Raw genomic sequence first — 8,568 nt, 5'->3', positions numbered from 1 at the left:
ATGTGAGTTTGAAATTTTCCTAGGCACACCCCAGATATACCCCCCCCACACACACAAGTTCGCTGTGCTATGCTTATTGACTTTAGCATATGATTTTCCCCTTATACTACATATAGGTTTGCATAAAAAGTTTCAACAGTACATCAGTATATGGACTACAAGGACATCCTCCAGTCTCCAAAAATTACCACTGAGGACAGTTGCTAGTGTTTCCTTACACTCGTGCACACGTGTCACCATAACCAGGCCCCACCTGCTTTTCTTTGTCAACAGCCTGTCCTGTGGAAGGCACACACAGGTCTCACTCATTCTGTCTCACACCCAGCGGGTGCTCTGTGGTAGAATATGAACCCCCAGCATTCATGTCACTCTGTGAAAGTCATTGGCTATATTATAGGTGGACATTTACAAGGTTGTACCAATTGTTGGCTCCTACCAGCCTTGTGCACACAGCTCTGAAAATGTACATGCATGTTAGAGTTAGAAGTGGAATTGAGGGGTCAGAGGGTTCATTCATTCACCAAACACCTAATGAGTGTGTTCTGTGTACTGACTGCTGTTCTAGGTGCTGCGGTGACATTAAAGAACTAGATGGACAAATGTCCTTGCCCACATGGAGCTGACATTCTAGTTGGGGAGGAAGAGGGTGTAAAATGTTGATTTCCATAAATGTTTCACAAGATCCTGGAAGGTTTTACTCCCATTAATGGTGCCTTTACTGGCTTCCTCTCCACTACTCCCTGCAGGCTGGAGTCTGTCGCGGGAGGCTACCTGTCTTGGTCTTTGCTCTCTTCAAAATCTGCAGGGTCTGGGGCTGGGATGGTCTATTTGGGAATGTGGATATATATATATGTGTGGTTGGGGAGGAGGCTATGGGAATTGAATGGTCCACTGGAGAGAGTGAGGGGAAATAGGAATAGAAGAGGTCACTTGGTAGTGTGGGCCGGAGCTAGGGACACAATGATCTGCTGAATTAGGTATGAACATCCACTCTCAGGTCACATCCACAGAGGATGTGGGGGAGTAGCAATGCTGAGGAATCCAGTACTGTCTTAGAATATACCATCGTGTGGACACCCTTCAGGTCACAGAGATAGTGGTGTGCATAATTCTGGAGTCACACAGAGTGGAGTGTGAACAGTCGTGGAGCCACATAGATAGGGGTGTGGCCACCACATGAGGTAGTATACTCTAGGGGGTGGACAGCCTTGGGTTACTCAGATGGGGGTCTGGGCAATCCAGAAGTCACAAACCGTAGGGAGTGGTTACTCCTTGAATCATACACACTGAAGTCTGCACACTCTTGAGGTCATGCAGAGTGGGTAGTAGACACTTCTGGGGTCAGATTGACTACCATGTTGACACTATAGTAGTCAAACAAAGTGGGAAGCAGATGGTCCTGGGGTCAAACAGATTTGCATATGGACACTTCTGGGGTCACACATGCTAGGGAGTAGACACTCCTGAGTCATCCAGACTGGCTAATAGACATTCACAGGGTCACACATGCCAGGGTGTGGACATTCCAGGGGTCAGATAGCAGATTGGATTGTGGAGATTTTGGGGTCATTCAGACTGGGATGTGGGCACTCCTGGACTCAGCCTAAGGTGTAGACGACTATGAGGTAAGAATGAATGGGTGTGAACAGACATGATGTCACAAAGATGGGGGTTTGAACATTCCTGGAGTCACTCATGCTGGAGTGTGGACAGACATAGGGTCACTCAGAGGTGTGAACACTCCAAGGGTTCTGTTACACACACTGGAGAGTGGAAATCTCTGGGGTCACACAGGGGGAGTTTGGGACTCTTTAAGTTAAAAACACTGGGAAATGGAGACTCCTAAAAGCACACATATTGTGGATTGGGCATTCTTTGTGTTACATAGACTGGGATGTGAACATCTATGGTGTTATACAGACTGAGGAGTAGACACTCCTGGGATTGTAGTGACTGAGGTAGGGACAGTTACCTGGTCAAATAAATGATGTGTTGGCACCCCTCAGGCCAGAAACTGAGGTGCAGACACTCCTGTGGTCACACAGAGTGATTGATGGATACTCCCTGGTATAGACTTAGGAGTGGACACTGCTGAGGTCAGACTATAGTGTGGATGGCCATGGGATCACACAAACCAGGATGTGAATTGTCTTGGGGTCACACAGACTGGGTGTAGACATCCCTGCAGTCACGCAAATGGATATTTGGACACTAAGGGGGTCACACGGAAAGGAGAACAGACTGTCATGGAATCACACATGCTGGGGACTTAACACTTCTGGAGTCACTCACATGAGGGTTTGAATACTCACTGTCATAGACTAACGTGTGGACACTTTCGGTGTCACACAACTTGGGAGGTGGGCACTCCTGGGATTACACATACTGGTGTATGGACACAACTGTGGTCACACAGATTGAGTTTTGGACACTGCTGGAGTTACACACACTGGGATGGGGACACCTCTGGCATCACACACACGGGTGTGCATGTTCATGATGTCACACAGAATGAGAGGACGCTCCTGGGGTCACACAGATTGGGGAGGGAATGATGCTAGAGGTGTGCATTTGTTGACCCTGATTAAGGGGAGAAAATTTAGGAGTGCCTGAGTGGCTCAGTTGGTTGAATGTCTGACTTCGGCTCCGGTCAGGATCTCACAGTTCTTGGGTTCAAACCATGCATCAGGCTGTGCTGACAGCTCAGAGCCTGGAGCCTGCTTTGGATTCTGTGTCCCTCTCTCTCTCAGCCCCTCTTCTGCTAGCACTCTGTCTCTAAAACATGAATAAATGTTGGAAAAAAGTTTTAGGGGCGGCTGGGTGGCTCAGTCAGTTAGGCAACCGACTTTGGCTCAGGTCACGATCTCACGGTTCATGAGTTCCAGTCCTGCATCAAGCTCTGTGCTGACAGTCTGCTTCGGATTCTGTCTCCTTCTCTTTCTGCCCCTCCTCTGCTCACACACTGTCTCTCTCTCAAAAACGAATAAACATTTTAAAAATTTGTTTTCAAAAGAAGAGAAAAATTAAGGTGCCTGGGTGGCTCAGTCGGTTGAGCGTCGGACTTCGGCTCGGGTCATGATCTCACGGTTCATGAGTTCGAGCCCCATGTTGGGCTCTGTGCTGACAGCTCAGAGCCTGGAGCTCAGATTCTGTGTCTCCCTCTCTCTCTGCTCCTAACCCACTTGCATTCTGTCTCTGTCTCTGTCAAAAATAAATAAACATTAAAAAAATAAAAAATAATGAAAAGAGGAGAAAGTTTGAATACCACCTGTTACAAGTACTTAAACAAGGAGGCCATTAGACTGAGGTGGCTCTGATGCCTTCGTAGCCTCGGTAAAGCAAACCAAAACCTAAGCCAGAACTTGTATCCAAGAAATCGAAATTTAAGAACAACCAATTGCAAATAGCCAAGTAGGCTTTCCCCTATAAGAGCAACCGCTTCAGCTATAACCAATCAAATAATCTCCCTTTGCTTCCAGTTTGTCCCATAAAAGACTTGCACTTGGCTCCTGTCCACTTCCTAACCACTTCCGGTTTGGCCCTGCCTAGTTCCAATTGACTTCTGCTCCAATAAAGTCCTGAAAATTTAAATGTGCTTCATCTTATCTTTTAACACACGTGAGCCATGCACAGGACAAGCTCTAGAATGTGGGCCTCACTATTAATTGCCTTGGAAGACCCCAAAGACAGACTCTTTTCAGGGGTGTTGTGGATGCCTGAGGAAGAGAAATATCTATAATCTGTTGCTTGGAAGGTCTGCAGTGCCTATGACCTAGAGTTTCTCATTTCTCTTCAGAATTGATCTTACTCAGTTTCCTTACCTGTGAAAGGGGGATCATTTGTGTCCCATCTCCTTTGCCAAGACAGTTTTAGGGTGAAGTTCTTAAGCTGAAACTGCTTTTTTTTTTTTTAACATTTATTTATTTTTGAGAGAGAGAGGCAGATCATGAGTGGGGGAGGGGCATAGAGAGATATACACACACAGAACCCGAAGCAGGCCCCAAGCTCCGAGCTGTCAGCACAGAGCCCAATGCAGGGCTCAAACCCACAAACTGTGAGATCATGACCTGAGCTGAAGTCGGAAGCTTAACCCACTGAGCCACCCAGGTGCCCTGAAAGCACTTTGTAAAATAAAGCACCAGGCCTAGGACTCTTCCTAAAATTCAAGGCAGTGAGCTGGCTGGTCAAGGTGGTATGGGGCAAGGAGCTGGGAGAGTGGACACCTAGTTTGTAATCATGGATCTGTGTCACCTTGAGCAAGTCACATGCCTGTACTGATCCTCAGGTTTCTTGGAGATAGTGCCCATCTGACAGCGTGTCACAGTGACAGCTGGTTGTCCCCAAATGTTATGCTTCATCTGCCCAAATGTTGAATTGTTGCAAAGCGCTGCCGAACCAGAAATTACATGACATTTCCCACACACGCACCCCCTTGCACCTGGGTGGGGCTACGCGACCAGTCCTCCCAAATGACTTGAGCTAAAATGATGTGTGTCCTTCAGGAACAGCGGTGCTCTCTCCATTTGCTCTTGGTCCATCTTTTGGAGGTCTACAGCTCCAGCAGAGAGTGAAACCACTGACATTGTGGCATTGGTCCATTATTGAAGAATGAATTCCTGCATACACACGTAGTGTCGTGTGGATCAAATCCTCTGCAGAAATGGGCTCTGTAAGCTGAGGACCTCATGGGCGGGGGAATACTCTCCCAGGAGGGCCTCCTGGCTTCTAGGAGCTGGTCTTCCTTCTTTTACAGCAGGCAGAGCTCTGGCCAGGGTGAATGGGCTGGGAGGACATCACCTGCACCTCCAAGCTGCACTGGCTCCACTGCAGGGGGCCCTGGATGCAGAGCTCTGTTCTTCAGAGATCTACAGGAGAATGAGGCTCTGTCGCTCTGTGGCTTGGCATGGCTTTATTTATTTTTTTTTATTTAGTTTTTATTTTTTCCAAATGTTTATTTATTTATTTATTTTGAGAGACTGAGAGAGGGCATGAGCAGGGGAGGGGCAGCGAGAATCCCAACGTGGGCTCGATCCCCATGAACCATGAAATCGTGACCTGAACTGAAATCAAGAGTTGGACGCTTAACCGACTGAACCACCCAAGTGCCCCATTGGCGTGGCTTTAATAAGGGGCTTCAGGGTACATCAAGGGTTGGTATAATTCACCTACTCCTTTCCATAGATGGATTAAAGATAGCTCTGATTTCAGTAAATGTCTCCAATAGAGGATTTCTTTTTCTCCTTAGGTTGTGGCACCTGCTGCTGAGTGACTGAGACCCAACATGCTTCCTGCTCACCACTGGTCCAAGCACTTCTCCCAGGACAAAGCCCCAGAAGAACCAGTGGGGCAGCAGCCAGGGCTTCCCAACCATGGCCACGTTTAGGGCCATTTGATGTTCCTACAAACATAGGCCCGTGCAATGTGCTGCGGCAGTGTTTGCTTAGGAAGTATACTTTTACCCCCAAGGAAAATGCCTGCCTTTCCACCAGGTCCAGTTTGTGAGGACTTCAGGGAAGACATTTAAACCACATAGGCTCTGTGGCTCAGTTTCCTTGTTCATAAAAATGGTGTGCTATGACCTAACCTGGCTGTCCCAAAAGGTAGTTAAGAGATTATGTGAAAGGGTCTTTCTCAGGCATTCTTCCCCCTGTAATGAACAGAAAGCTCTGTCAGAGTGCCTTCCAGTGAGAGGGGTTTATTTTTTCCCATTACCAGGAAATTTGAGATTGACAGTCTCAGGTTCAATAATATTGTAAGAGGAGTCAAAGTTTCCTTCACTTTTCATCACGACCATCTTTAAGCCTGCTGACCTTTTTCTTCATGTTTCTTGCCTCATGGTCCCAAAATGGCTGCTGTACTTCTAGATGTCACATCTGCATCCAATGCAGGAAAAAGAGATCAGAACAAAGGCTTTCTCCTAATGAGGCATTGTCTTTTTATTTGGTGTGGACAGCCCTCCCTATAGAATATCCCTTATATCTCATTAGCCAAAACTGCACCAGATTCCCTCCACAGTTTGTCACTATCCAAAGGAAGCAAAATTGCTATGACTGGTTTAAACCAATCATAATCCATCCCCTTGGTCCAGGGGAGGGACTTATGCTCCTTAAGAACAGGGGCCCTCCACTTACCACCTGAAGAAATTGGGGATGGAGTAGTGGAAAGGGAGGGAATGGGGGTAAGGATTATAGGGAGGCAGTGGAAAACATTGGCTATAGAACCACAGAACTGGAGGCAAGGTGAGTTGAGTTCTAGCCCTTGCTTTGCATTGGAGCTGCTGTGTGGTTTGGGTTCTGTCCCTTGCCCTCTCTGGGCCTGTTGCTTCTTTGGTACAGAAGGAGTTGAGCTCAGTGGTCTCAAAATACACTCTAAATGTTGGTGGCCGTGTGGCCTTGACCTGGACATGGGGTCTAGGCTGTGGAACCCAGCAACATGACAGGGAAGGCCCACTGAGTCTTGAAGGGGGGAGGTCCAAAGGCTACTTGACTCAAGTCTCCTACCAATGGCTGGGGGCAAAAATCTCTCTTCCCTCTGTGATCAAGGTCATTTTAGTTGTCTTTGAAGTTACTCTGAGTGTTTACAAGGGACTCCTTGTAAAACAGAGCAGGGGCCCACATCTAAGTCCAGTTTCCAGGCTTAGCTCTGTTGCTGATGTCATGCTGGGTGAATATGAACAGATTCCTGCCCCCCCCCGTGCCTCAGTTTACCCCATTTGTTCAATGAGGAGGTTAGATAAAATGGTCCCTGCTGGACTTGATAATCCTAAACTCCTGAGGCTGAGTGGATTTAAGAAGGACAGAAGGGATGGGGCACCTGGGTGGCTCAGTCGGTTAAGCGTCTGACTCTTGATCTTGACCTCGCAGTTTGTGAGTTTGAGTCCGGAGTTGGGCTCTGCGCTGAGCGTGCCGAGCCTGCTTAGGATTCTGTCTCTCCTTCTCTCTTCCCCTTCCCTGCTTGTTCTCTCTCTCTCTTTCAAATAAACTTAACATTTTTTTTTTAAAGGACAGAAGGGAAAGGTGAGGTCGCTGCTGGAAGCAGCTGCTGGCGTTCCTTGGCTTATGGCTGCATCACGCCAGTGTCCACCTCTTATAAAGACAGTTGTGGTTATATTTAGGGCCCACCCATACAATCAAAATAATCTCCCCGTCTCCAGACCCTTAACTCCTTTTTCTTTTTCTTTTTCTTTTTTTTTTTTTTTTTTTTTTTTGCCACCAAGTGAACATTCACAGGTTCCAGGGATTAAGAGCTGGATACCATTATTCAGTGGTGGGTACCAGAAAGGAGTCCTCAGGGAGGTGACATCGCAGTTAAAATCTGAAGGATAAGGAGTTAACTGAGCAGAAGAAAAAGAGACAGCATATGCCAGCAGGAGGAACAGCATGTGTAAAGCACTTGGAGATGAGAACTAACAGTAGCATCGTGGGGGAAAAGACGTTTAGGACAGCGAGCCCTACATCGATGGGCAGTTGCTGAGGGTGCTGAACTGAGGCTTATGGCATACAAGCCTTCTCCACCCCGCTCCTTTCTAGGCCCCCGGGGCCTGGCAAGGTTCTGGGTGGAGCCTGCTCAAACCTCAGCACCACCCCGGCTTCCCGAGGCCCGGGCACTAGTCCAGTCAGGCAGAGGAAAGATAGGGAAAATGGCAGCCTGACAATGTGCCCGTGGTTCGCAGGCCACACGGCTCCCTAAGTCGTGCCTAATGGACAGGCTGCGGGCTGGCCTGTGCCTGAGAAGTGCAGGCTCTCGCCAGGCCTGAAGACATGGGCAGCCAGCTCCAACTCACTCACTCACTCAGGAAGGCAGGCCTCTGGGCAAGTGTGTCCCCACTGGCACAGGTCAGCGTGGACTGACGATGGCTAAGAGCCTGGTTGGGCAATGTTTGGGCAGGCTGGGCTGGGATTGCAGCTCTGTCGCTCACTGGCGGGATGGCCTTTGGCCTCTCTGGAACAAGGGTTGAGCCCACCTGAAGCCATTTCCTCTTTTGTGAGTTCGTCCATTCTCTTATTGGTCAAGCTGGTTCAAGTTGGTTTCTGTTACTTGCAGACAAAAGCATCTCAACGGATAAAGGTTTTTCATGATTTTTTTTTTTTTTTTTACTTAGGGAATTATGAAAGATTTAAATGTAGAGGATGTTGTAATGAAACCTGTAGCTGAGGTTCAGCAGTTTGTTACATTTTGCATCTAGTGCCAGGCAGCGTGACTCATCCACCCCAAAGATGCCCACATCCTAATCCCCAGAACCTGGGATTATGTTAGGTTACACTGCAAAGGAGAATTAAGGTTGATAATCAGATGACTTTAAGATAAGGCAGTTGTCCTAGATTATCCGGTGGAACCAATATATTCACAAGTATCCTTAAAAGTAGAAGAGGGGGGCACCTGGGTGGATCAGTGGGTTAAGCATCCAACTTCAGCTCAGGTCACAATCTGCCAATTTGTGAGTTCAAGCCCCATGTTGGACTCTGTATTGACAGCCCAGAGCCTTAAACCTCCTTCAGATTCTGTGTCCCCCCCCTCCCTCTGCCCCCTCCCCTGCTCATGCTCTGTCCCTCTCTCTCTCTCTCAAAA

At 47.9% G+C, this 8,568-nt stretch overlaps 1 pseudogene; it reads left to right on the top strand.

Moving 5' to 3' along the window:
- The window catches only part of LOC121026015 (mammalian ependymin-related protein 1-like), a 26,662-nt pseudogene extending 20,738 nt beyond the window's left edge, over positions 1-5,924 (top strand).
- The last annotated feature ends 2,644 nt before the right edge of the window (positions 5,925-8,568 follow it).

Source organism: Herpailurus yagouaroundi, unplaced genomic scaffold (genome assembly GCF_014898765.1).
Source record: "Herpailurus yagouaroundi ecotype Mexico unplaced genomic scaffold, PumYag 67793, whole genome shotgun sequence".
Classification (NCBI taxonomy): domain Eukaryota; kingdom Metazoa; phylum Chordata; class Mammalia; order Carnivora; family Felidae; genus Herpailurus; species Herpailurus yagouaroundi.
The sequence above is the reverse complement of the archived record's forward strand: the minus strand, read 5'-3'. Positions and strand labels throughout refer to the sequence as shown.